Source organism: Suricata suricatta, chromosome 12, assembly GCF_006229205.1.
Source record: "Suricata suricatta isolate VVHF042 chromosome 12, meerkat_22Aug2017_6uvM2_HiC, whole genome shotgun sequence".
NCBI classification, from domain to species: Eukaryota; Metazoa; Chordata; class Mammalia; order Carnivora; family Herpestidae; genus Suricata; species Suricata suricatta.
Genome location: NC_043711.1, coordinates 65,778,866 through 65,804,871, shown reverse-complemented (window position 1 = coordinate 65,804,871; position 26,006 = coordinate 65,778,866). Strand labels below are relative to the sequence as shown.

The 26,006-nt window shown below is 42.4% G+C and overlaps 2 long non-coding RNA genes across 2 annotated transcripts; one reads left to right on the top strand and one right to left on the bottom strand.

Moving 5' to 3' along the window:
- Positions 1-6,587: 6,587 nt before the first annotated feature.
- Positions 6,588-9,308, bottom strand: LOC115274775. Its single transcript, XR_003901241.1, has 2 exons — positions 8,323-9,308; positions 6,588-7,279 (listed from the first exon to the last, which is right to left on the bottom strand). It is a non-coding gene; the product is annotated as an uncharacterized LOC115274775 (long non-coding RNA).
- LOC115274776 lies at positions 8,283-9,399 on the top strand. The gene is made up of 3 exons (XR_003901242.1): positions 8,283-8,481; positions 8,599-8,684; positions 9,023-9,399. It is a non-coding gene; the product is annotated as an uncharacterized LOC115274776 (long non-coding RNA).
- Positions 9,400-26,006: the final 16,607 nt, after the last annotated feature.

Below are 26,006 nucleotides of genomic sequence, written 5' to 3'. Positions count from 1 at the left end.
ACTCCCACGCATAGTCAAAGTTCGGTTGATCCATGGCTCAGCAGCCTCAGCCTCACTATGACGCTTGTTAGAAATGCAGAATTTGGGCCCAGATACACTGAATTGGTCCGCCTCTTAACAAGATCTCTAGATGATTCTGTTGTTCAGCTCCAGTTGAGATTGTCTAGAACTTAAATAGAGAATGCTAGAAGCGGACCACCTGCCTTCCTTAATTCAGGCCTTGGTTTTCTTCTCTTATTCCCATCTCAAGGTATTACCAAGACCTGCTGCTTTTCCTTTCAAATAAACCTCTCTTGTGGCTCACAGACTGTCCCCCCCAAGAATGTTCCATCTACCACAAGGGCTACTGCTAAAATAAATCCTTTCATTACCTGTGCTCAAAAACTTTCAGTGATTGCCAATTTCCCATTTCATTTCCCTGCCTGACTCCAAGGCCATCCCACATCTGGATCCAGGTGCCCTGTCTCACCCGATTTCCCCACCTGTTGCTCTGATTCCAGCTGGTCTTTTTCCCAAGTCACGAAATGCCAGCCAATTCCTCTTTGTCTTGGCTCCTGGAAAGCCTTTCCCTTTCAGTCTTCCCCCTGCCTCTCCAAGCCTTATTCATCTTTCAAGGCCACTCTCTTTTGCTCTGACTCTCTCCCGCACTTATAGTATTAACTATCTCATTCTTAGCTTGGCATATTCTCACACTGGATGTTAATTTTCATGCACCTGGGGCCAACTGAGCATGAAGCTCTAAAACAGGATGAAATGTACCCTAGAGATAAATCCAGTGTTTCCTCTTTCAGAATAGGCTTGGAAAACCCTCTCTGCCCCTAAAAGGTGCAATTAATGCTGCCCCGTGACTGCACCTATGATCACTCTTTGTTCCCAGCATTTAGGTCAGGCCTGGTGGTTTGGCCTCTTCCTGCAGACTAATGGCATTTAAGTTGGGTCCCGTAGCCTTTATGGGTCCAGTGTTGTCATCACTACTCTAGCAGGTGGGTCTTGGTGCCACCTGTGGGCAGACCATATTCTGGGGGGGTGGGGGGGTGGAGGAGGAGGACGAGGGTGGAGAGGGGCAGGGACAAGAATGATTCACAGAACAAAGGTAACAACAGTCCCCATATTTTGAAGGCTATCTATATGGCAAGGGAATTCTAAGTGTTTATTTATTATGTTTTTATTTTAAAAAACTTCTTACTATAAAGTTGTAAAATAAAACAGAGATTCAGAAAATTAAACAAAACAAATAATGAATCATTACAAGGTGAATACCTTTGTAAACACCACTTAGATCAAGAAACAGAACCTGGCCAGTGACATTAGACCTTCCCATGTGCTTCATCCTAATCAGAACCTCTTGTTTCCTTTCCCTATGAAACAAAACCATTGTTTTAATTTCTTTATTGTAGCTAAATACAAAACATAAAATTTACCATCTGAACCACTTTTAAGTGTGTGATTCATGGACATTTTAGTGCCTTCACACTGCTGTGCAACCATCACCATTATCCATCTCTGGAACTTTCTCATCATACACAACTGAAACTCGGTACCCAAGAAACAACATTCCATTACCCCCTTCCCAGCCCCTGGCAAGCACCATTCTACTTTCAGTCTCTGTGAATATGAGTGTGTTACTGAACCCAAACTCGCCCGTGCACCCACTGCAGAGGAAATCAATGTCTGAGACACTGGTTTCGAAGCAAGGAAAGCTTTATTATCAGAAGGGAGGCTCACAAAAAAAAAGGCAGGGGATCATTCCCTGTTGAGCCTTGGGGCAGCTTATGTACAAGAGAGGAGGGTCAGGGGTTTCTTGAAACCTTAAGGGAAGGGGCCTTGAAACAGTCTGGAGGTAAGCATTCTTCTACGATCATTGGGTCAACAAGGAATGGGAGTAAAACAGCAAAGTTAAGTCAGTTGTGACTAAACCAGAATGTGGAGCTTAGATAATAAGGCAACTAAGACAACCATGGTCCTGCCTATGCTTTTTAAAACAGGGGCACCTGGGTGGCTCAGTTGGTTAAGTGCCCAACTTCGGCTCAGCTCATGATCTCACAGTTTGTGAGGTTAAGCCCCAAGTCGGGCTCTGTGCTGACAGCTCAGAGCCTGGACCCTGCTTCAGATTCTGTGTCTCCCTCTTTCTCTTCCCTTCTCCACTCACTCTCTGTCTCTCAAAAAATAAACAAACAAACGTTAAAAAAAAAAAAAAAACAGGCCCAAGAACCAAGTGTCCGGCCTCAACTACCCTAGGTTCTTTATGTAAGTGGACTCATACCATATTTGTCCTTTTGTTACTTCTTTATTCCACTTAGCATAGTGTCTTAGAGTGCTTCCATGTTTTAGCAGGTGTCAGAGATCTCCTCCTTTGTCAGGCTAAATGATATTCCACTGTGTGTATAACCGCATTTTGCTTGACCCTGCATGTGTTGATGGACACTTGGGTTGTTTCCACCTTTTGGCTGTTGTGAATAATACTGCCATAAACATTGGTGTATAAATATGTACCCTGACGTTCACAGGTAAACACGTTATTAAGAGTTTTATCATCCAGTTGTGCATTTCCAATCACTTTCATTTGTTCTTGGCCAGTCCTTATAATTTGACATTTCCTTTCATTTTCTTTTGCTCTACACTTTTTTTAAAAATGTTTTTTTTTTTTTTTTTTTTTTTACCATGAGAGAGAGAGAGAGTGCGTGCAAGAAGGGAAGGGGCAGAGAGAGAGAGACAGAGAGAATCCCAAGCAGGCTCCACATTGTCAATGCAGGGCTCGATCTCTCAAACCTTGAGATCATGACCTGAGCCAAAACCAAGAGTCAGATTAACTTGGGCTAACTGAGCCTCCCAGGCACCCTTGCTCTATACTTTTAAAATGCTATTTCTTGTCCTCACAAGTGGTATTCAATAGGTATTATTATTGTTCCCATTATGTGGATGAAGACATTGAGGTTTCTCAAGGCCATACAGCTAGAAGGTGGTGGAGTCAGAATTAAAATACAAATATGTAGAAATACAAATATACCTACAAGTGCTTTTGCAACACCATCAATTTTCATGACTTTGAGTTTATCACGTTAGCACAGCCACTCAGGACTTTGAATGCACATCAGTTACTTGGTCCCCTTTAAAAGCAAACTCGCTGGGGCACCCGGGCGGCCTAGTTGGTTAAATGTCCCACTCTTGATTTCAGCTCAGGTCATGCCCTCATTATTTGTGAGTTTGAACCCCGTGTCGGGCTTTCTGCTGTCAGCCCTGAGCCTGCTTTGGAACCTCCATCTCCTTCTCTCTCTGCCCCTGCCTGCCCCACCCCAAAATAAATAAATGTTTAAGAAAATCCTTAAAAGGTCCCACCCCACACCAATTGTATTTCTTGCTTGTGGGGCTCCAGTATGTTTGAAAAGCATTCCAAGGGATTGGAATAAGCAGCCAGGATGGAGAAACAGTATTAACGCCTTCCTCTACCTGAGAAAGCCTTGATCCGGTTTGATCAGCATGTAAATTTCCATTCAGGACCGCCAATGAAAAAAATTCAGGAAGTAGCACCTGCCCGTTGCAAGTTAGAAAAAGAAAATCTCCATCAAAGCAGTTCTCCTGAACTTCAAATATGCCCCTGTATATTTGATGAATCAGAGACAGACTTCAGTTGTCATAGCAACAGGGCAGGCGAAAAGGAATGACCAAATTGCACTGTCCTAGAAGCCTTAACTCTCCTCTGCCATCCTTCTGAGCTGAGCTTCTCTGTCGCCAATTCAGAAATGTGGTTGATTAACGGAGCCCTTCCAGGCCACATCCATGGAGTCTGCTATCAGGCATTGCTGGCTGTGGCTATCCTAACTTCCCACTCCCAGAGAACCAGCGGGGCCAGCCAGGCACCCCGTGGGGCACAGCTGTTCTGGAGCAGTTGCAGTTCTATGTTCTTTCCTGAGAAGCAGTGGACTAAAGCTCACTTAGCAAGGATGAGGTCATGGCTTATGGTATTTTGTGAAAACAGAAAAGGCAGTTAGCATGTGTTGCCTCACTACCATTTTCTGTGTATCCTCTCTCTAAGCACACTTCAAAGAGATGCATTTCTCCTAGCAAACTATTAGTCACTGTGTCAAACTGTTCGCAAAAATAGACACAGTCATTTCCCTGGCTGCATCAACATGCCCAGGCGGTGTGACTTTGCAGCATCTTCCATCAAGAGATGATGGCCTTGTGATGGGTGTGGCCATTACAAGGTAGCGGAACTGGCAGCATGCTAGTTCCAAGCCTTGGCATCACACTCCCTGGAAACTTCCCAGGGCACACTCCCAGGGACCTTGCACACTTCTTTTCACTCTCTTGAGATCCCTTCCATCATCACCAGGAGAACAAGCCCAAGCTAGCCTATGGAAGATGAGAGACCACAAGAAACAGAGAGAAGAGTTGAAGTACCTCTGCCCCAGCCAACTCAGTAGCTGATGACAGATGCATGAGCAAGCCCAGCCAGATCAGAAGAACCAACCGGATGAGCCCTAGCCTGAAATCCAACCAGCAGAACTACAAACCAAGGAAATGGTTACTGTTTTAAGCCACTAACTTTGGCATCATTTATAACACAAAATAAAGCCCTGTGATGTGTGTATTTCCACTAACACAGTAAAGTCTTCTGTTAAGTTTAGGAGACTTCAAACTTGCCTCAGTGGATGCTTATTCTATCAAAAAGAAATGAAGTGAGATATAATCTCTGTGCTTCAGAAATTAATAGACATTTTTGGGAATCGACTGGGTGGCTCAGTCGATTAAGCATCTGGCTTCGGTTCAGGTCATGATCTTACAGTGTGTGGGTTCGAGTCTCGCATGGAGCGTGTTTCAGATTCTGTGTCTCTCCCTTCTCTCTGCCCCTCCCCCACTCGTGCTCTGTCTCTCTCTGTCTCAAAAATAAATAAACTATTAAAAATTTTTTAAAAGAAATTAATATACTTTTTTGAATAATGGGCAACAACGAGCCTTTTGCCATCTGGACAAACTAGGCCAGACTTGCTGAGGCATTCTAAGAAGGATTCAGATTGTCAAAAAATTTCTAACTGGCAATGACCTGGAATGTACTGAAGAGATGAATTTGGGATTTGCTGGTAGAAAAATGATGGGTAGAGCTATGAAGTCAATGAGAACAGTGAGAGACAAGGCATATATAGAAAGAAGGCTGTCCAGGCCCCTGTTGTGGCCCAGTCGATTAAGTGTCCAAGTCTTGATTTCGGTTCAGGTCATGATCTCATGATTTGTTAAATTGAGCCCCAGGTCAGACTCTGCACTGTCAACACAGAGATTGTCTCTCTCTCTCTCTCTCAATAAGTAAATAAATTTAATTTAAAAAAGAAAAGAAAGAACGCTGTTTAACCTCCATGTCAGGGAAAAGTCTCCATTTGGGGAAAGGAGCAGAAGGAAGATGAAATGCTATAGAGCCTCACAAGAGGGACAGCAGGTGATGGGACCTGGGACAGGATGGCATCACATTCAGTAGATTGTGTACTTCTTAAGGTTTGTTCATTTATTGCACTCCTTTGGGCGGTGGGTTTAATTAACCATATTCTCAGTTCATGAAACACATGTTTGTATGAGGCCCTCATGTTTCATGTCTTTGTTCCTTTATGCTTCAGCCTCCATTCCTGTTTATTTCCCCCTAACTGCTAGAATTATCTTTGGAAATAGCTAAAACATTTGGAGGTAAATGTGGTGACCAAGGTGGGTAGCTGGTTAAGTCCATAGCATTTGTTCCAAAACAGGATAAATTGCCTCTTTCGGTGGTGGGTAGTAGTAATCTATAATTATTTTCACTCATCCAATAGAAATTTATAGAGCACCCATCCCGTAAGTCATTTCAGGCACTCGAGATTTGGCAGGGAGCAAGAAAAACATGGTTTTTTTTTTTTCTGGGGACCTTATGTTGTTGTGGAGCTACATGATGAAATTATAAACAAATATATCAACAGGATAAATTCAGGAAGAGATTCAGAAAGTTTTTTGAAGGATACAATTGATTTGGAGCAGAGCCTCTCTGATAAGGTGACATTTGAACTGCGACTCAAATGACAAGAAGGACCTATCTTGCGTCAATCAAAGAAAAAGGGTTCTGTACAGAAAGATTGAGAAGTGCAAAGGCCTTGAGGGGAATTGAGACAGGCTCACTCAAGAAAAAGAACAGTTAGTATGATTGGAAGAGGCTTATTGAGTGGGGGGACATGAGGGGCAGTTGGAGAAAGAGACAGGGAAAGTCCTGTTGGTGGTCGTAGGTGACTTGGATTTTGAGAAAGTCAATGAAGAGGAAGTCGTTGTGCAGGAAAGTAGCATGATCTGAGGTCCACTGTAGGGGAATCTATCTATCTGCTCTGTGGAAACTGGATATGGGGGAGCAAGAGTGGGTGCTGGGTGCAGTCAGGAAACTCTCAGAAGAGGAAGAAAATGGAGGCTTGGAGCAAGGGTTGGCAGGTGCCGCAACAGATGGGGATAAGTCTGGGAAATGCAAGAGGTACCTTCAGCTCTCAGAACTCAACATCATGAGCTTTTTAAATGAAAGCTTAATGGAATACCCTTAACACAAGCATGCTACAATCACACAATGAAACCGACGCCTTGAAAAGTGACATGCTGACCTCATCATTTTTTAAAATTTCAGGGGTAGAAACTAGGCAGCTGATTTAATTCTTCCAACTCTTCAAATTCTTTGAAGGCTATGATGTTTCGGAAGGGTAATGATTATGTTTGACAACGAGAGGTTTTGAATTTGCATTTAGGGGCAAACCAAAATGGGGAGTCATGGTCCACGTAGATTTTTTTTCATCCTTTCTGCAGAAAAATTAATGCTGCTCAGTGGTGTCGTCGAGGCGGAAATAAAGAGGTCAGTGGGATCGGAGCTCACTGAGAGGAGGCGGCTTTGCACAGCGAATGCGCAGGCAGTGAGTGTACTGTCAACACGGACCTCCCTTTTGAGTGTGTGTCCTCTCTTCAGGGGTTGCTTCCTGCTAATTTGGTGTCACTTAGCGTTACACTCCTTAACCCAAGAAACAGCAGATCTGACAGAATTAATACCATATAAAATCATTGTGATTAAAGCCATTGCACTTGAGCACAACCTCACTTTTGCAGGCCTGCCATAAAAATGGACTGATTCTCATCACAAGGAAACACTGGATAACCCCCAACTGAAGGACAGCTAGTACTCTTCATAATGTCCAGGTCATGAAGAACAAGGAGAGGCTGAGGAACTCTTCCAGAGTAACGGAGGGTAAGGAGAAATCTCAATTCTATGCAGCATTTGACCTGAGATGGGCCCCTGGATCAGGAAAAAAATGGCATAAAAAACTTTCTTTTAAGTTTCTTTGAGAGAGAGAGGGAGCAGAGAAGGGGCAGAGAGAGAGAGAGTCCCACATAAATTCCACACTGTCAGTGCAGAGCCTGAAGCAGGACTCAAACCCACAAACCATGAGATCATGCCCTGAGCTGAAATCAAGAGCCTGATGTTTAACTGATTGAGCCACCCAGGCACCCCTATAAAGAATATTTTTAAGAGAAGCAGGTGCAATTTGAATATGGACTGGATAGTAGATAATAATAGTGTACTAGTGAGGGGCCCCTGGCTGGCTCAGTCACTTAAGCAGCTGACTTTGGCTTGGGTCATGATCTCATGGTTTGTGAGTTCAAGCCCCATTGTGCTAACTGCTCAGAGCCTGGAGCCTGCTTCATATTCTGTGCCTCCCTTTTTCTCTCTACCCCTTCCTGGCTCACACTGTCTCTCTGTCTCTCAATCAAAAATAAATAAACTTAAAATTTTTTCCTAAATAGTGTGCTAGTCTACAATAACCAGCATTTAATCATTATGTTTTAATTACATGAGGGAAGGTCCTTGTTTTTAGGACATGCAGGCTGAGGTATTAGGGGGTAAAGAGTTTATGGTATATGAAATCCTGAAGTGGTTCAGCGAGAAAAAGAACAGGAAAAAATACATAGAGATGTGGCAAAAACCCTTGGAGAATCTAGCCAACAGGTATTCATGGTTCCATTTTTGAAATACCTCTGGCTTTGAAATACACAAGTTTTTTTTTTTAATCTTTATTTATTTTTGAAGCAGAGAGAGAAGAGCATGAGTAGAGGAAGAGCAGAGAGAGGGATACACAGAATCCAGAGCAGGTTCTAGGATCTGAGCTGTCAGCACAGAGCCCAACAGGGGGCTAGAACTCACAAACTATGAGATCATGACCTGAGCCAAAGTCAGAAGCTAACTGACTGAGCCACCCAGGTGCCCCAAAATACAGCTTTTAAAAAATGTTTACAAAGTTTTTTCTTTTACAAAAAGAAAAGAAAAAAAGGCCATTTTACCTTACAGGTCACCTCACAGACTACAGCTTGTCCCCTGGCCAAAGGCCACAATTAGGTATTTCTCACGGTGACCACTCACAGATGAGGCAACGGCAGAAGAAAGGAGAGCCCTGGAATGACTGCAGAAGGTTCTCACTGGTTTTCATCCTAACCTTCCAGGTGCTGATGTCTGAAGTGCTCTCTCGCCTGAGGACAGCCCCAGTTCTTCTGCCTTCTGGATTTTCTCAGGATCTTTCTAGTCTCCTCTGTCACCTTTCTCTGGTTTTCTCCCCGCAGCACCTCTTATACTGTCTGAAGTCCTGCGTGCTGCTCCTGGAATCCCCTTTGATTTTCACACCTTCGTTCTGGAAAAGCCCACAGTGGTAAGTCGTGTGTTCCACTGAAAGACACACTGAAGGAGGTTTATGTGCTGGGGGCTTGGGGGCAGGAAGGGGTGCTCCAGCTCCCGAAGGAGGGGGCAGCCGGGAGAGTGGAGCCAACAATGCGGCGGGAGGGCTGCTGGGAAGCCGCTCCTGCTGCACCTGCCATCCAGGCGCTAGGAGAGTTCGCAGCGGTGCTAGCTGTCCCGGGATGGAGCTCTGTGACCTCGGACTACTCCCTTAACCTCACTGGGCTTCGTTCTCTTCCCCTGTAAAATGATCGCTGAGGTCCTCCCCCGACTGCAGTCGTTAATTATGACGCTTCGAATGCTCCAATTCAGATCCCTCCTCTTGACATCAAAGGGAGTTGAAGCCAGAGGACTGCCCGCGAAACCTGAAATCGGCGGACAATCATCCGAGCCTAGGTCGGTCGGGCAGGTTCTGTGTGCCCAGTCTGGTTCACTGAGGATGAAATTCAGAACCCCGCATCCGGCAGACCTTCTGTCAAATATTGGTTCTTTCTGTTGTTATTCGCTCTGGGAGTTTAGACAAGTTATTTATTCTGCCTAAGGGGAAAAACAAAACAAAACAAAAACCCTTCACCTGCCTCACAAGTAAAATGGCATCTGTCCTGGTACTTACTGCAATGGCTCATTGAGAAGATGAAATGAGATAATACATACAGTGCCACGTAATAAACACTCATTACAAAACACTATTTCTAAATATGATTAATAATATTCTGCTATTAGTTAGAATGTAAGAAAAACCCCTTTCATCCAGGATACCCTCACTGAAGTTACAGGATTGAAGTTCACTTAACGACTTGATGATGGTGTGGAAAGGCAAGAAATTTAGTGATAAAATCTATGTGGCAGAGATGAGCAAGATTTTAGTAAATGAGAAAAAAGGACCAGTTTGAGCTGGGGTTGGAATTATTCCTGGTTTAAATATACAAAGTACTATTAGGTATGGTACAACCTAATATATAGATTATATATATAAAATAGTTCTTATTTTTAAAATTTATTATGTGCAAAATTGGGGTGCCTGGGTGGCTCAGTCAGTTAAGCAACTGACTTTGGCTCAGGTCATGATCTCATAGTTTGTGAGTTTGAGCCCCACATGGGGCTCTTTGCTGACAGCTCAGAGCCTGGAGCCTGTTTCAGATTCTGTATCTCCCTTTCTCTTTGCCCCTCCCCCCCCCCCTCTCTCTCTCTCTCTCTCTCTCTCTCTCTCTCAAAAATAAACAAACATTAAACAATTTTTTAAATAAAATAAAACTGATTATGTGAAAAATTAATATATAGATTCATCTAACTTGTAAAAATAATTTCAAGTAATACAGATTTAGGAAAGTCTTCTTTAAGGGCACCTGAATAGCTTAGTCTATTGTCTTTACTGTCTAAACCAAGTCTCCAAATCTCCTTCCTCTCCAGATGTAATCACTGGGATCAGTTGGGATGAATTTGCTAAGGTTTTTCTTCTATTCATTTTTGTTTAAATATTCTAAAGCAGGGAAAGGAGGGGCATAGAGTCTATAACAGTTGTGATGGCCCATTGTTCCTTTTATCAATATGAAATACCTCTTGTTCTATGTGTTTTCTGATTGTAATTTGTCTATAAATACTACTCTTCAGCCCTCTTTTTGTAGCTTTTACCTAGTATAGCTTTTATATGTATTTATTTTCAACCTTCAGCATGGTTATGATATAGATAGATCCCTTGTCAATAGTGAAGAGCTAGACCTCCCAGTTCAAATGCTGTTTTTCTTTGTTTTGTGACTTCCTTTTCTGTTATTGCTTTGAGTGTTCTCATGCTCACCCTTCACTCTATTCCCTCCCAGAATTCTTACTAGATCATGTTGGCACTTCTGACTTGTGCCTCCAAATCCCTTAATTTTTCTTCTCTGCCTTATAATGCTTTCTTTTCTGGCAGAATCCCTATTTCAGGCCACCAATTTATGTTACAATCAATGTCTATTTTGCTGTTTCCCATTACTCAGTTTAAAAATTTTTTAAATGCTTATTTATTTATTTTTGAGAGAGAGAGAGAATGAGGAGGGGCAGAGAGAGAGGGAGAGAGAGAGAATCCCAAGTGGGCTCCAGGCTGTCAGCACAGAGCCCAATACAGGACTGAATCTCACTAATCATGACCTGAGCCAAAACCAAGAGTCAGGCATGCAAACAACTGAGCCACTTTGACACCCCACCATTACTCAGTTTTTAATTTTAAAAATATATTTAAAATTTTTTCCTAGAATCTTCAACTTACTGTTTTTTATGGCTACAGTAACCTCTTAAGATGCACCTAACAATGGGGATTATAACCATTCTAAAAGCTTCTTCTGTCTGCTGTATTAACTGTGTTTCTCCATTTGTTAAGTTGGGTGGGCCTTCTTCCATGTTGTTGATCCACTCACATGTTTGCAGTCTTGCCCTGATTTCCTGTTTGCCTAATTCTGTGGATATTTTGTCTGTTTTTCATGGCCGCCTATCACTGATTAAGATGGATGAGAAGGCTCTGCTTCTCAGTGGGGTGGACTGCAGTCCCTGCCTAGGTTTGGGAGAAGACAATGGGCACAGGATGTGTGGGTAGGCAAAGCATGCCATCTTCTGGACATGGGTAATTTCCAGTACTCCTTCTGGTCACCATTCTCCTGTATTATGTATCTCCCATTTAGCTGCCAGATTCACTTTACTTAGGTTAAGGCAGTCCACTTGAGCACCATCTAGTGGCCGGGGGGGGGGGGGGGGGGGGGGGGGGGGGGGGGGGGGGGGGGGGGGGGGGGGGGGGGGGGGACGGAAGAGGAAGAGTAGTCAACCATCTGCCTTGTTTGTTGGCATTATCCCAACCAGCGATCCAGAGGCCACCCCTCCCAGGTCCTTGTCAGCTCCCATTTTTGCTACCTTTAGGCTGGAAGCACTCCACATTTTATGGAAGTGCTTTCTTACATGGGTTTTTACTTTTCATCATACAATCTTCTTTTCTTTCTGATCTACCAAAAATGCCTCTTCTTGTATTCCAAACCAATTATGTATTTGTCTTTAGATATATATTTCTCCTATCACTTCTAAGATGGTGCAGTGAGATGAAGTTACCAAATATTGTCAGGAACCTATCTCTTTCTGAATGTTTTTCTTTTAAGTTTTGTTCTCAAAGAACACAGGAAATAGTGTTTCATTTCTTTATTACAAGGAGTTATCTTTATATTCTATCAGGGTTATATTTCAACTCCTGGAAAGCGTATTGCATTATAGAGATGTTCTTGTTAAAAGAGAAATCTTTGTTTGAAGAATGCCAAGGGTTATCTTGGCAGAAATCCACAGTAAACAGAGCTCTGGCTGGAAGAGATCAAATATGCAGTCTCCCGGATAAATGATCCTGTAAGACGAGGCACAATTCTGCGTGTGCGTGTATGTGTATATGCCTGTGTGTGCTCTTAATAGAGAATTTTATTTGCAATTTCATATTAGTTAGTGGCCAGTTATTGCCAAGGCTTGAAATTAAATTAAGAAACAAGTGTAATGAGAAGTTGTCTCCATCCCGTGAGGAAGTTTCTCCTGAGAAGAAAGGATCACATCCAACTTCTGCCTTTTCCTTCATAAAATAGCAAATTCAGCACTAAGATTCTTCCCTCCGGGGTATCAAGTGTAGGTTTCTAAAGAAACCTCTAACCGTTTACTAGCAACAGCACATTCTCCTGCTTGAACTCATTTCTTCGAGGGTTATTATTCATTCTTATATTCACTGTATTAGCCAATTTTTGCTTTGCAATGAACCACCCCCAACTATTATGAGACTTAACAGCATTTCGTTCAAGAGTTGACTGGGTGTTCTTCTGTGCTAGGCTCAGATAAGTTCAGCCAGGCTCATTCATGCATCTGTAGCCAGTTGGTGATTTGGTTGAGGGCTGCCTGAGCTGCTGGCTGAGGGGGGCAGTTGGTCTGACTAGTCCATGGGTCTCTCATCATCCAGAAGCCTATGTTCTTGGAGGCTGGGTTCCAAGAGCAGCCAGAGGGCAACCCCAAAGCATGAGCTCCCTTGAGGCCTCAATTAACCTGACTCTCATTCATGCCCTATTGGTTAAAGCCAGTTATATATTCAAGAGTAAGAGAGTGAAAGAATTTGTGGCCATTTTGCAATCTATCAAGTTATATTTTAATTAATTCTATTAATGTGGTTTAAAGACTTCTCCACAAACTTGAAGATATTAAGGAAGAATATAGTGGGAAATTACAGTAATACATAGTAATCTTTTATTCCGAGATAATGTGATTGAGCAGGAAAACTGAATTCTAGGTCCAGTCTACCATTTTTTATCAATGTGACTTTGGGAAAATCATTTAGCTTGGGAGTTTGATTTTTCTAATATTTAAAATGAGGGGGTTGGATTATCTCTGAAGCCTCTCTACTCACTCCATTATTAGTAAAAAGAAATTTGGCATTTATCTGTAAGAATTTACCAAAAAGAAATTCTTCTGAAACCAGCAAAAATAGTATTTCTTTTCTCTTTCTTTCTTTTCCTTTCCTTCCTTCCTTCCTTTCTTTCTTTTTCTTTCTTTCTTTCTTTCTTTCTTTCTTTCTTTCTCTTTCTTTCTTTCTTTCTTTCTTTCTTTCTTTCTTTCTTTCTCTCTCTCTCTCTCTCTCTCTTTCTCTTTCTTTCTTTCTTTCTTTCTTTCTTTCCCTGTCTTTATTTTTTTTTTGAGAGAGAGAGAGTGAGAGAGAGCAGGGGAGGTGCAGGGAGAGAGAGAGAGAGAGAGAGAGAGAGAGAGAGAGAATCCCAAGCAGGCTCCATGCTCAGCACAGAGTCTGAATTGGGGCTCTATCCCACAATCCTGGGATCATGACCTGAGCCAAAATCAAGAGTTGAATGCTCAACTGACTGAGCCTTCCAGCAGCCCCACAAATACAGGAATTTCTATTCCAAAAATGAGTTCTGAGTATTCCCAGATACTTAATCCCCAAAGGAACACTTTCATCTTCTCTTAAACTTTCTCTGTTTACTCAATCTTTGACCAGATTTCCTTTGACCAATGAATTTGGGTTTAACTTTCTTGCCTTGCTATGTGGCTCTTATCCCCTAGATGAACTTTGATCCCATTGAGGCAGACTGTGTCTGATACCTTCTTTCTGTTCCTAGTAGTTTGCTCCTAGTAATGTCACACATTGATCATCAATAAACATTGGTTGAATGAGTTGAATAAAATTGAGCTGATTTTCACCAAGTAGAAGAAGAATATGTTTCTTGAGGACTGTGACAGCATATTTCTTTGGGAAACCAGAAACACTGGAGGCTGTGCCTCTAGCCCAAGATAGAAGTTTTCTACATTGTGCAAGAAAGTGATGTGATTTGCTGCGGCCATGAAAGGGGGAGGCAAATTGTTCTGTAAGGTGGAGGGACTCCATTGTGCATTTTCCAGGACACAAATGAGAGATCCCATTGTGTTTAGAAGAGAATCAGGTGGTAAGGAAATGAAGGTTCAGCCACCACCTGGGGCATCACTGATCTGGAACATTAAAGGCACTTGAACTGCAGCTCTTCAGGGTTGAACTTAGAACTGGTGCCAGCCTCTCAGCAGCAGGGAGCTTATCCACTCATGCAGTCCTCTTGGTCTACATATGTGCACTCCAGCCCATCTTCCATCAACAGAGTGAGTACCAGGAGGGAGATGGGGAGAAAAGTAGGTCATGTTCACCCTAGAAAACCAGCATTTGGATAAGCAGCAGGTGATCAGAGATTTTGTTTTTCTTAAAGTCATTGACTTTGCAACCAAGGTCTGCCATTATTTTGTGCTGGGTTTTGGCAGGACTATCTCTGAAGATAAAAGATGGACATAAACTCATATGGGATTTCTTACATTTAACTTAGATATGCAACAGGAACAACAGCAGTAACAGAAAAAACCATACTAAATAGCAAAGAAAAAAATGCTTGTCAATTTCATTGACTCATAACAGAACTATGAAATTTAATGCAAGATAATGTATTGATTAACCCAGCGAAGTAGTTACTAGTGATCAGTCTTGCAGCGGGAAATTATCTGATTTGGGAAAAATTATATTCAAGGGGTTCATGCTCATTTGGAACCTCATAGGTTGAGTATGAATGAAAAACTGAGGCCTTCACTTCTGATTAAAATTGATTTAGGGGTGGCCTTACCCAAAGCCAAAGAAATGCCGTAGAAATCCTCATTATCTCTCTTGCTTAGTTGTTCTCCAATCAACTGATTAACCCTAATTGTTCTGCATGGGACAGCGGTGAGCAAGGAACGTGGTAAAGCGCCGCCATCTTAATGAGAAGACACATGAGGGATGGGATGTAAAATGATCTCTTAAGTCCTAGAAGAAATTCCTAGTAGAACTCAGCACGGGACGCACATCCTTGCAGCTTCTTCTGCACAAAAGGGCTTCTCCTGAATAAGCAGATGACTGCTCTTTGCTCCCCACCAAAAGCAGCCTTTTTAACTTACAGCAGGAGGGAGTTAGATGCTGTACCGACTTGTCTGCAGCCTTTCCAGACCAGCAGTTATGAGGCCGTGTAGTACCTGGATTTCCAAATCTTGAATATTTACAAAGGCCTTGAAAAGGAGAGAGTAAAATTGTTCTATGGAAACATACAGCAATCTTTATCTTCTCCTGAGTGGCTGCATCTGAACTGTTTATTTCCCTGCCTTCTAAAGGGATCGAGAAATTTCGGGCTGGGAACACATTTCCATAGCATTGTACAGCCAATGCATTGTGATTGTTCAGCCACATTCACATCCCTTTCAAACATTTTTAAATATTCTTCCAAATCATCTCGAGGGATTGAAGTAAAAGAATATTTTTGTGGATATAATACACTGCTGGGTCCAAAAGCTCTTTATTTCAAGATTAAGAAGACTAAGAGAAATTACATTCAGGATAAATCCGGAAAACTGGACGGGGTGGGTGTTTTTTAATGAGTTGGCAGATAGACCGTGAAATCCCACCCTAAGACCCAGGGCAACTGGGCACCACAGCGTTACCTTCATTCAGATTCATGGAAGAATAAATCAACAGTGTTTGAAGTGCCTCAGAGCAAGAATGAATGTGACAAGCACAGAAGGGATTACTGAAAGCATGAATCCAGCTTTGTGTGGCAGGGTTACTGAAATCCACTTTATTCACTTTTGAAGCATTCAGAGACAGAGAGAAAAAAAAGGAAAAAAATATAGTATAAGCAGATGTTTCCTTTTCAGTGTCTTTAGCAAACACTCTGGGCAGTTGGACACTGTTGCTTCCCTTGGTCCACACAAGCCGTCATTGTGCTGCAGCTGGTAGGCCGTGGGATGGCAATGTGGAAAATCGCCTCGGTGAGCCTCCTCCTCTGCCTGCCACAGGCATTCAGGGTTCAGACTTTCTGTGGATTCTGATGTTACTGGGGAATGGAAATCTTCCCCCTCCAGTTTAGAGGGATGAGGTTAAGGTCCTATGACCTTGGTCAAAAGACAAATTGTCTTCCCAACTGTAATGGGCTGAGTAGTGTCCATGGCCATCCCATCCCCGATTCAAATGGTGAGTCCCTAACCTCCCCACCCCATACCTCAGAATGTGACTATATTTGGAAATAGTGCTTTCAAAGAAGTGATTACGTTAAAAATGAAACCCACCTAGAGTGGACTTTAATCCAGTCTGTCTGATGTCATTATAGGAAGAGGAGATTAGGACACAGAGACATCAAAATTGCACATTCATAGGGGCTTCTGAGTTGCTCACTTAGTTAAGGGTCTGACCACGGCTCAAGTCATGATCTCAAAGTTCATGGGTTCAAGCCCCCCATCAGGCTCTGTGCTGATAGCTTGGAGCCTGGAGCCTACTTCAGACTCTGTGTCTCGCTCAGTCTCTCTGCTCCTCCCTTGCTCACACTCTGTCTCGCTCTCTCAAAAATAAGTAAACATTAAAACAAATTTTTTTTGAATGCATATTCACAGAGCAAAGGTTATGTGAGGACAGGGTGAGGAGAAAGCTATCTGCAGGACCTTGGGAGAAACCACGTCTCCGAGGACTTCCAGCCTCCAGAACTATGAGAAAATAAACTTCTGCTGTTTAAGCCACCGATTCTGTGGCACTTTGCTCTGGCAGCCTGTGCAGGCTAGAACACCATCTCATGGCAGTGCCTACTGTTGAGCACTAACCTGCCAGCGAGCAGACTTCCAGTGTCTAGGCATACAGTAGGAGCTCAAAAACATTTGTTGAATGAATGAATGAGGGAGGGAGGGAAATGGACATCCCGGTCCTTCAGTTTCTTTCTTTCCCTAAAATACAAGTAGTTATAGGAATGATCACAGGGTTGTGATTTGGAAGTAGCTGTCAAGTGCTTAGAACATCGTGTTGGGCACATAGTAAACCCCATAAGAGCGTTTGATCTTTTGGCATTTACTGTTAAGGTTTGTATCCGTTTCCATCTTTTGGTGACTTTCTAGACAATGATCCCTAAAGCAGGCAGTGAGATCCAGTCTTCAGCATCATGGATATTTTACTTCACGCAGTTCCCATAGAACTTGGGCTTTTTTCTTTATTATACCCAATTGGTTTGCAGTCCAGAAAACCACAGAAATGAAAAGCTGATGAGATGGGTCCCACCATATCTGACTCATTCTTTAATGGTAAGATTAGGTTGTTTCATGATTGGTGTTTTATTTGTTCATTTTTTTAAAGATTGTTTTTCTTTTTCTTTCTAAAGTTTATTTTTATTGGGACACATGAGTGGCTCAGTAGGTTAAGTGTCCAACTTCAGCTCTCAGGTCATAATCTCATGGCTTGTGAGTTCAAGCCCTGCATCAGGCTCTGTGCTGCCAGCTCAGAGCCTGGAGCCTGCTTCAGATTCTGTGTCTCCAACTCTCTCTGCCCTTTCCCTCTCATACTGTCTTTCTCTCTCAAAATTAATTAATTAATTAATAAACATTAAAGAAAAAAAGAATGCTTGTATTTTATTTTTATTTATTTTGAGAGAGAGATAGAGAGCGAACAGGGAGAGGGCAGAGAGAGCCAGACAGAATCCCAAGCCTCAGACTCACAAATCATGAGATCATGATCTGAGTTGGAACCAAGAGTCAGACGCTTAACTGACTGAGCCACCCAGGCCTCCTATGACTGGTGTTTTCTATCAGGGGTGGGAATGGAGGGTGGAAGGAATAAACTGATATTTTTAAATTCCCCCTCTGTCTACCTCTGGAGACCCAGTGAACACATCAAACCCAAAGCAGGCAGGAATAGGGGCCCAGACCATGCACTGAGGGTGGGAGGGGGAAAGGCCAAGTTCCCACAATGCTCCAAGTACAATGAGTGGTAGAACTTGCATGATTTTTATCCTGACAACTCTTCCAGCATGAGCTAGATTTTCCTTCTCCTTGCTCAAAAATTTGCTCGACTTCACACAGTCACCCTTATTTATTCTCCCTGCCTTGGAAATAATCTTCCACAAGAGAAGCCCCAAGTGAAACTCATGGAGTCAACCTCTGTGCCAGCTGTATTTCATGATTACGAGCCAGCCTGCCACATGCCCCATTAATCTCCCAAACCAGCCTCAGACTTGGACTGTGCTGAAAGTGTTTCCAAATTTAACCTGTCTGCCTTCCACGAGGCTTTGTTTATGCAACTGGCACTGTCTTGGGGGCTCCTAGGCCCCTTTTGTGTCCCTGTGTCTTTTCCATTTCATCACAGCATTATTATTCATTTGCAATTTCTCACTGTCGATAACCTCTATATTTGCCCACATCGCATATCCCCTTTAGGTCAGGAGCTTGTGGAGGGCACATTTGGCAGTGTTTGCATTTTCTGTAACCTGTCCCCAGGTGTGAGTAGAGACTACTTAATAACTGATTGGCTGGGAGATGCTGGTCAATGTCCACCTGTAGTGTCTCTATTCTTTTTTTTTTTTTATGGATGTTTTATTTATTTTTGAGAGAGACAGAGGGCGGGGGAGTGGTGGAGGAGCAGAGAGAAGGAGAGACAGAGGATCTGAAGTGGGCTCTGCACTAACAGCAGTGAGCCTGATGCGGGACTCAAATTCAGGAACTGAGAGATCATGACCTGAGCTAAAGTCGATGCTCAACCAACAGAGCCACCCATGTGCCCCTGTAACACCTCTATTCTTGATTTTCATCCCTTGATTATTTTTTCTGAGCCATCAGTGTAGTGGAGCACATTGAAATGGACAAGTATGCCATTGAGAGGTAAGGCAGAGAGGGCGACTTTTGACATACATAACTTTGAAATGCTGTGTGATGCCAGGAAAAGGAAATAGGGCAACTTCAGCTATTAGGTGGGTTGGGAACACTCGACACAAAGGACATGTGAGCTCACAGGAACAGGCATAATGAGAAGAACTGAGACAGTTGCCAATGAGGGAAGAGAAAAGGGGCATTTCTTCCAGCCGACTGTCAGTCCTGAAAAACCAAGAATGCCAGCACGGAAAGCCGCTGACAAGGTAAGGGAGAGACAGGATGGTGTACGCAAAGGGGAGGAAGAAATCTAGAAGGGGCAGCTGCAGCCAGCCTCCTGGCCTCTCGCCGCTTCTAAATGAAGTTGCTTTTACAGCACCAAAGACTTAGTCATCCATTTCCTACATAAAAGGTAGCTACTTTTTTGCATGGACTTCAAGCATATTGTAGTATAGAGGCGGAATTTAAGGAAAGGTATTAAGCAGGCTGTGTTGTAGCTTATGGGCAAGTAATAAATTGTATCATTTATCTTGAATGTATCATAGATAAGCTGCTATATAACGATTGCCACTTCAGATAGCTGTGAAATGAGGTGATTAACTAGTTGTTACTTAACCTTCTAATTTCTGTATAAGTCTAATTACATGAAACAGAAGTTGGTGTTTTGATTTTTTACTTTGCTTTTCTGTTTGGAGTGTCATTGTAACTACTGTATTGTTAAAAAAAAAAAAGAAACTGAAAAAAAAAAGAAAAAAAAAAAAGAAAAACCTTGACCTAAGAATGAATATAGTTTTTTCACATATTTTATTAGATGCTTAACATTTTCGTAGATAACATGAATCAGCATATGTAAAACATTTCCTTTAATATTTTGAAATTTAATACGGGGATTAAATTTAAGAAACATATTAAACATATTTCATTAAATTAGTCAGTGTTAGGGGTGCCTGGGTGGCTCAGTCAGTTAAGCATCTGACTTTGGCTCGGGTCTTGATCTCAGCGTTTGAGGGTTCAAGCCCTGCATCGTGCTCTGTGCTCACAACTCAGAGCCTGGAGCCTGCTTTGGATCTGTGTCTCTCTCTCTCTCTGCACCCCCCTGCTCAAATTCTGTCTCTTTAAAAAATAAACATTAGAAAAAATTAAAAAAAAAAAAGGATGTTCTGAACGGCTGCACACCGACCTCTCCCAGGACTTGTGACACCGGACAGTAGGCGCAGACACAGAGGACGTCTGGGCTCCTCCTTGGCAACTGGAATTTCCTTCTGTTACCTAGAGTCAAAGAAACTTTCTTCTAGTCTTTTGCCAAGGGACTTAAAAAAAAAAAAAGCTTTATTTATTTAATTTTGGGAGAGAGAGAGTGAGAGAGAGCAAGCACAAGTTGGGGAGGGGCAGAGGGAGACAGAGAGAATCCAAAGCAGGCTCCAGGCTCTGAGCTGTTAGCACAGAGCCCAATGTATGGCTCAAACTCAAACTGTGAGATCATGCCCTGATTTGAAATCAGATGCTTAACCTACTGAGCTACCCAGGTGTCCCTCCAATGAACTCTTAATAGAATCGTAAACCATAGGATGTTAGAGCAAGAAGTGGTTAGGAGGTTTTTTAGTAACCTTCTCCTTGTATAAAACCCAGGAGCACACAGGAACTTTGAGATGGGTGATTACCTACTGAATCCCACAGCTTGTCATTTCTGGGTTTGTTTTCTAATATGTTTTCTTTGAGAGGTAACACACTCAGATAAAAATGCACAAATCATGTGTACAGTCAGCTCTGTCTCATCATACCCATGTCACCAGCACCCTGATTGGGAAATACAACATTCACAGCACCCTCCAAAAACCTCACTGTGCTTCTTTCCATGGGTGACTCCTTCCCACTCCAGGTAACCTCTATCCTGATTTCTAATAGGATGGATTCTTGTGCCTGTTTTTAAAATTTATATAAATGAAACCAAACAGCAAAGCCTATTTTATGCCTGGCTTCTCTCATTCAACAATTCAATAAATTGTGTACAATTTATTCACATTGTGCATGCCGTGAGAGTTTGTCCATTTTTGTCTTCCTATAATATTCCATTGTTTGAATTTACATTTTATTCAATCTCTTTTCCCATTATATTGTTGAAAGACACACAGGCAGTTTCTAGTTTGGGGCTATTGCGAATAGTGCTCTGAACATTCTAGTGCATGTTTGTTGTGTTGCTATTTGCTGTTGATTTTGCATATAGATAGGCATTTCTATTGCGTAGTTAACTCAAAGTGGAGTTTCTGGGTCTTAAAATGTGCCTATGTTCAACTTTAGTTGATATGGTTAAAGAGCTTTCCAAAGTGGCTGTACTAATTTGCACTCCTTCCAAAAATAAACATTCCAGCGGTTCCACACTTGGCATTGTCTGTCTTTTCCATTTTCATGTTATTCTGGAATGTGTCTTATAGTTTGCTTTTCACACTCAAAGACTTGGAGCTAGGTGGTACCTGGTGCCTCAGTTGGTAAAACATGTGCCCCTGATCTTAGGATTGTGAGTTTGAGCTCCACGTTAGGCATAGAGTATAATTTTTAAAAAAAAGATTTGTCATAAGTTTTTTTTTTCCTTAGTGGAGACATTCAATGACCCAGTTAGTGTATACTCCTCTGGTTTCCGATGCCTAGTACCAGAGCAATCAATCAACCAGGAAATACTTAATGCCTAAAATGGAATGATACAAAATAAGTATGAGGCCCTCAAAGAGCTCACACTCAACCAGGAGAGAAAAGAATCCTACATATGACACCAATAGGCCACACTGAAGTCCTGAAGTGTTTGGGACTCATGTTAGACATTCTCTTTTTTTATTTTTATTATTTTTAGAGATAGAGAGAGAGTGAGCACAAGCAGGGGAGAAGGGCAGAGGGAGAGAGAGAGAATCCTAAGCAGGTTCCATGCTCAGCACAGAGCCTGATGTGGGGCTTGATCCCAAAACCTTGGGATCATGACCTGAGCCCCAATCAGGAGTTGGATGCTCAACCAACCGAGCAACCCAGGAGTCCCGTGTGTTCTCTTAATGTTCGTTAAATGTTGGGTACTCATTGTTAAGTGCAAAGGGTAGAATCAGTCTCTGAGTACAGAGTGAGGAGACATAACAGAGCCCATGTGTTAGGAGAATATTCAGGAATGAAATGGGACTTCAGTTGGCCCTTTATGTGTGAGATGTTTGCAGGTGGAGAAAGCTAGAAAACTCTTCCTGGCACTTCCTAGGTGGATGGGCACGCACATTCGTGTGTATGTAACACTAGCAAATGTCATAATAGTGACAATCACCTAAATTGTCCATGTCTCAAGGAGAGCCTCGGGAATCGGCTCATTGACTGCTTGAGAGCCTGAGTGCCATCCTTTAAGGTTTAAATAGTCCTTTTATATCTCGCATTAGCTGTGACTTCAATCATTTAGACCAAAAGGACAAAAGGGGGAAAGAGTGGGTGTTGAAAACATGATTTGTATGCTGTCATCAACTGTTGAGAGTGGAAATAGATTCCACAAAATCTATTTCCCATCTCAGATTTTGAAATACTGAATTAAATCTCTCATCTCGTGAAGGCACTCAAAAAGAAGAAATGTTACCACAATTACATGTCACTAGAAAGGTCATTTAACTGGGTGGGTATCCTTTTTTATCTCTTAAGTAGAAATTTGACAGATAAGGCAAATATTAATTTTCACTTCTTGTCTTTAGAAAACAAAATCTCAGACATCTCCTGCTAAGAAACTACATTTCCCAGCCTTGCTTGTAACTAGGAGAGCCCATAAAATTAAGTTCTGTCAAAGTGATATAGTTTGATACTTCTGAGAAGCCTACTTAAAAAACAGTGAGGGATGCCTGGGTGGTTCAGTCTACTGAGCTTCTGACTTTTGATTTTAGCTCTAGTCATGATCCCAGGGTCATGGGACGAAGGATGGAACCTGCTTGGGATTCCTTCTCTCTCCCTCTGCCCATCTGCCCTGCTCCTGTGCTCTCTTGCTCTCTCGCACTCTCTCTCTCTCTCTAAAAAATAAGACAGTGAAAGAAGACAATGAGATAAGCTTCCTTCTTCCTTCCTGCTGCCTGGAATGTGGATATAATAACTGGAACTCCAGCAGCCACCTTGAATCATGAGGTGATCTTTTGAATGGAAATGGAAAAATAGAGCAGCAAAACGGAGCCAAAAAATAGGGGGAAGACTGACCAAGAAGGACTTTGCAGAACTGCCCTAGCCTGCTGATTTTCAGCTGTGTTTTATATAATAAACCTTTGGGAGTTCAAGCTACTGCAATTGAATCTCTGTTGTTAGCAGTTGAACATGATTCCCCATGATGCAAATGGATAGAGATGTAGAATCCATCTTTCCCAACCTGTAGATTAAGGCTAATTGGTGGGTCCTGACAGTGTTTCCCTTGCCACAGGAATCTCAGCACAGAGGGATATGCATCTAGCCCCATGTTTGGCTCTCTTCACTAATCATGAATATCACTATGGGGTCAGTCCTGTTTACTCCCCTTTCTTCAGTTCTGGGTTGATCTCAAGAACTAGGGAAAAGAAGAAGTACCTTTCCTCACACAAAGACTGCAGACTCCTGTTATGACATTTATATTAGAGACATCCCTGCCCCCAGAAGCTTGCCTTGACATCCCTAGAAATACGAAAAAACTCTTCCACTAGACAGCTCATGTGGCAGTTTATATTTTCCAAAGTGAATATAAGAAGAATATCTCTGATTGCACATGAACTTGAATAAGTTTTCCACTTCTCTCATCAAAAGTAGAGTCTATGTCCTCTACTTTGAAACTGGGCAGGTCTCTGTGACTGTCTCAGTTAACAGAGGACAGCAGAAGAGATTCTACGGGACTTCGAGGGCTGAATCATCAAGGCAACATGGCTTCTGCCTGGTGCACATGCTCTCTCTTTTTCTCTCTCTCTCTGAATTGCTCTCCCAACATGTGCATTTCTTGTTCTGAGCCACCATGTAAGAGGTCCGCTCCCCTGAAGTCACAGTACTGAACAGACCACACAGGAGAGAGAGATGCCCAAGGATGCCAGGCACGCCAGTCCTGTAGCTGTTTGAGTCTTGCCAACCCAGGTAGCAGACATGGGAGTGAGGGAGTGTTTCAGAGGATCCCAACTCCAACCACTGTCTGATGTGAGAGATCCTAGCAAGAGCTGCAGAGCTGAGCATAGTGGACCCCCAGGACTGTGAGAGAGAATACTCAAATAATGATTGTAGCCTCAAGCCACTACTTTTTTAATGTTTATTTATTTATTTTAAGAGAGAGAGAGAGAGAGAGAGAGAGAGAGAGAGAGCAGGGGATGAGCAGACAGAGAGAAAGAGAGTGAGTCCCAAACAGGCTCTGCGTTGACAGCACGTGTGTGAGATCACGACCCAAGCTGAAATTAAAAGTGAGATGCTCTGGGTGCCTGGGTGGCTCAGTTGGTTGAGTGTCCAGCTTTGGCTCAGGTCATGATCTCATGGTTCGTGGGTTCGAGCCTCGCATCAGGCCCAGGCTCTGGGCTGAGAGCTAGCTCAGAGCCTGCAGCCTCTCTTCAGATTCTGTGTCTCCCTCTCTTTCTGATCCTCCCCTGCTCACACTTTCTCTCTCTCTCTCTCTCTCTCTCTCTAAAAAATAAAAAAAAAACATTTAAAATATTTTAAAATATTAAAAAAAATTAAGAAACATCAGACACTCAGCCAGCTCAACTGAGTCACCTTCGTGGCCCTCAGGACACTATTTTTTAAGACGATTTATTCACAACTATAGAAGACTAAAGCAGCCCAATAGGCTAAATGCTAGGCTCTGAGATGCCATTCATTCCTGCCCCATATTCCATGCTTAGAGAGCTGCAGAAGTGTCCCTGGTAGGTGGTCCTTCCAGTTCTACCTGAACTATGGTAGTGGGGACTTAGCACCCCGAGACAGCAGGCATGGTTTTCCGTGTGCTCTACAAGGTACAACGTGTCTCCCTGTGACTTCTACCTCTTGGTCTTAACTCACAAGTTCTGGGACCATTCAGAGCAAGCCAGGCTCATCCTCCACCACCAAACTTTCAACTATGCAAAGACCTCTGTCTTGCTTCTTATGAATTTTTGTTTCTCTAAATATTGCTCTTTTTTTCTTTTTTCTTTTTGGTGTGTCTTTAACCACTTCCCAAAAACCCCTGAGGAGCTAGGAGTGAGAAAAAGTGATGTGAGGCAAAAACTCTATTATAGAGAAATCTGCAGAGGGCAATGATGTAATAGAGAATAAGAAGAAAATCAAGATTTTATATGAATATTATGTATTTGCCAGAATTATAATTATGCAAAATAAGCAGATGAAATTGACCATGAAATAATACCCCCTGATAGAAAAAGTGTATTAAAAGAGGGATTTTTCTGCCTGATTTTCAAAATTTCCTATGCCATTATTAAATTACCTCTGAAGAAGGGCATGGTGTATTGTGGCCTAAGGAAGGGAGATGTAAATGAAGGAGATACACAGGGGCTCCAAAGAGATGGCCTGCCACATGTGTGTGCCACACTGGAAAGGTAAGCTTTCTCCAAGTCTGCAAAGAAATAAAACAATTGTATTCAATGCAATCATTGAATACATGACTCAAGGCCTGCTCAAGTCAGATGGTCCAGCTGACTTTTTATCCAACTGTCAGCAAATCAATTTACCCAAAAAAGTAAACCAAGGTTCACTTTTCCCAGACCATCCATAGTTTTTCTCCTTCCTTTCTCCTTTCTTTCATAAATCCTCTTTTTGCCTGGGTTCATTAACAGCCTTTGGATCATCTCCCTTGCAAAGGGTCAATTTGCATGCAAAAAAACCCCTAAAAAACTCTGAGTAACTATTTTGACTTTTTTTTAGCATTAAAAGAAAGCAATTCTTCAATAGCTTTTTATTTTTTAGCATCAAAGATAGAAAGACATTGATCAGCACTATTTATCCAGCTTATTTAACTTTGCTTTCCAACTCTAACATTCTGCTATAGTCCACTCATTGTCCCTGAATATGATCTGTGAATGCCTTATTTGTCTGTCTATTCCCAGAGCTGCTTCTTTGTGGCTTTCCCTGAACTTCCAAGTTCAAATTCTCCCACTTGTCTGTATTCCACAGAGCCGGGTCATGTACCGGTCTGTACATTTCATAA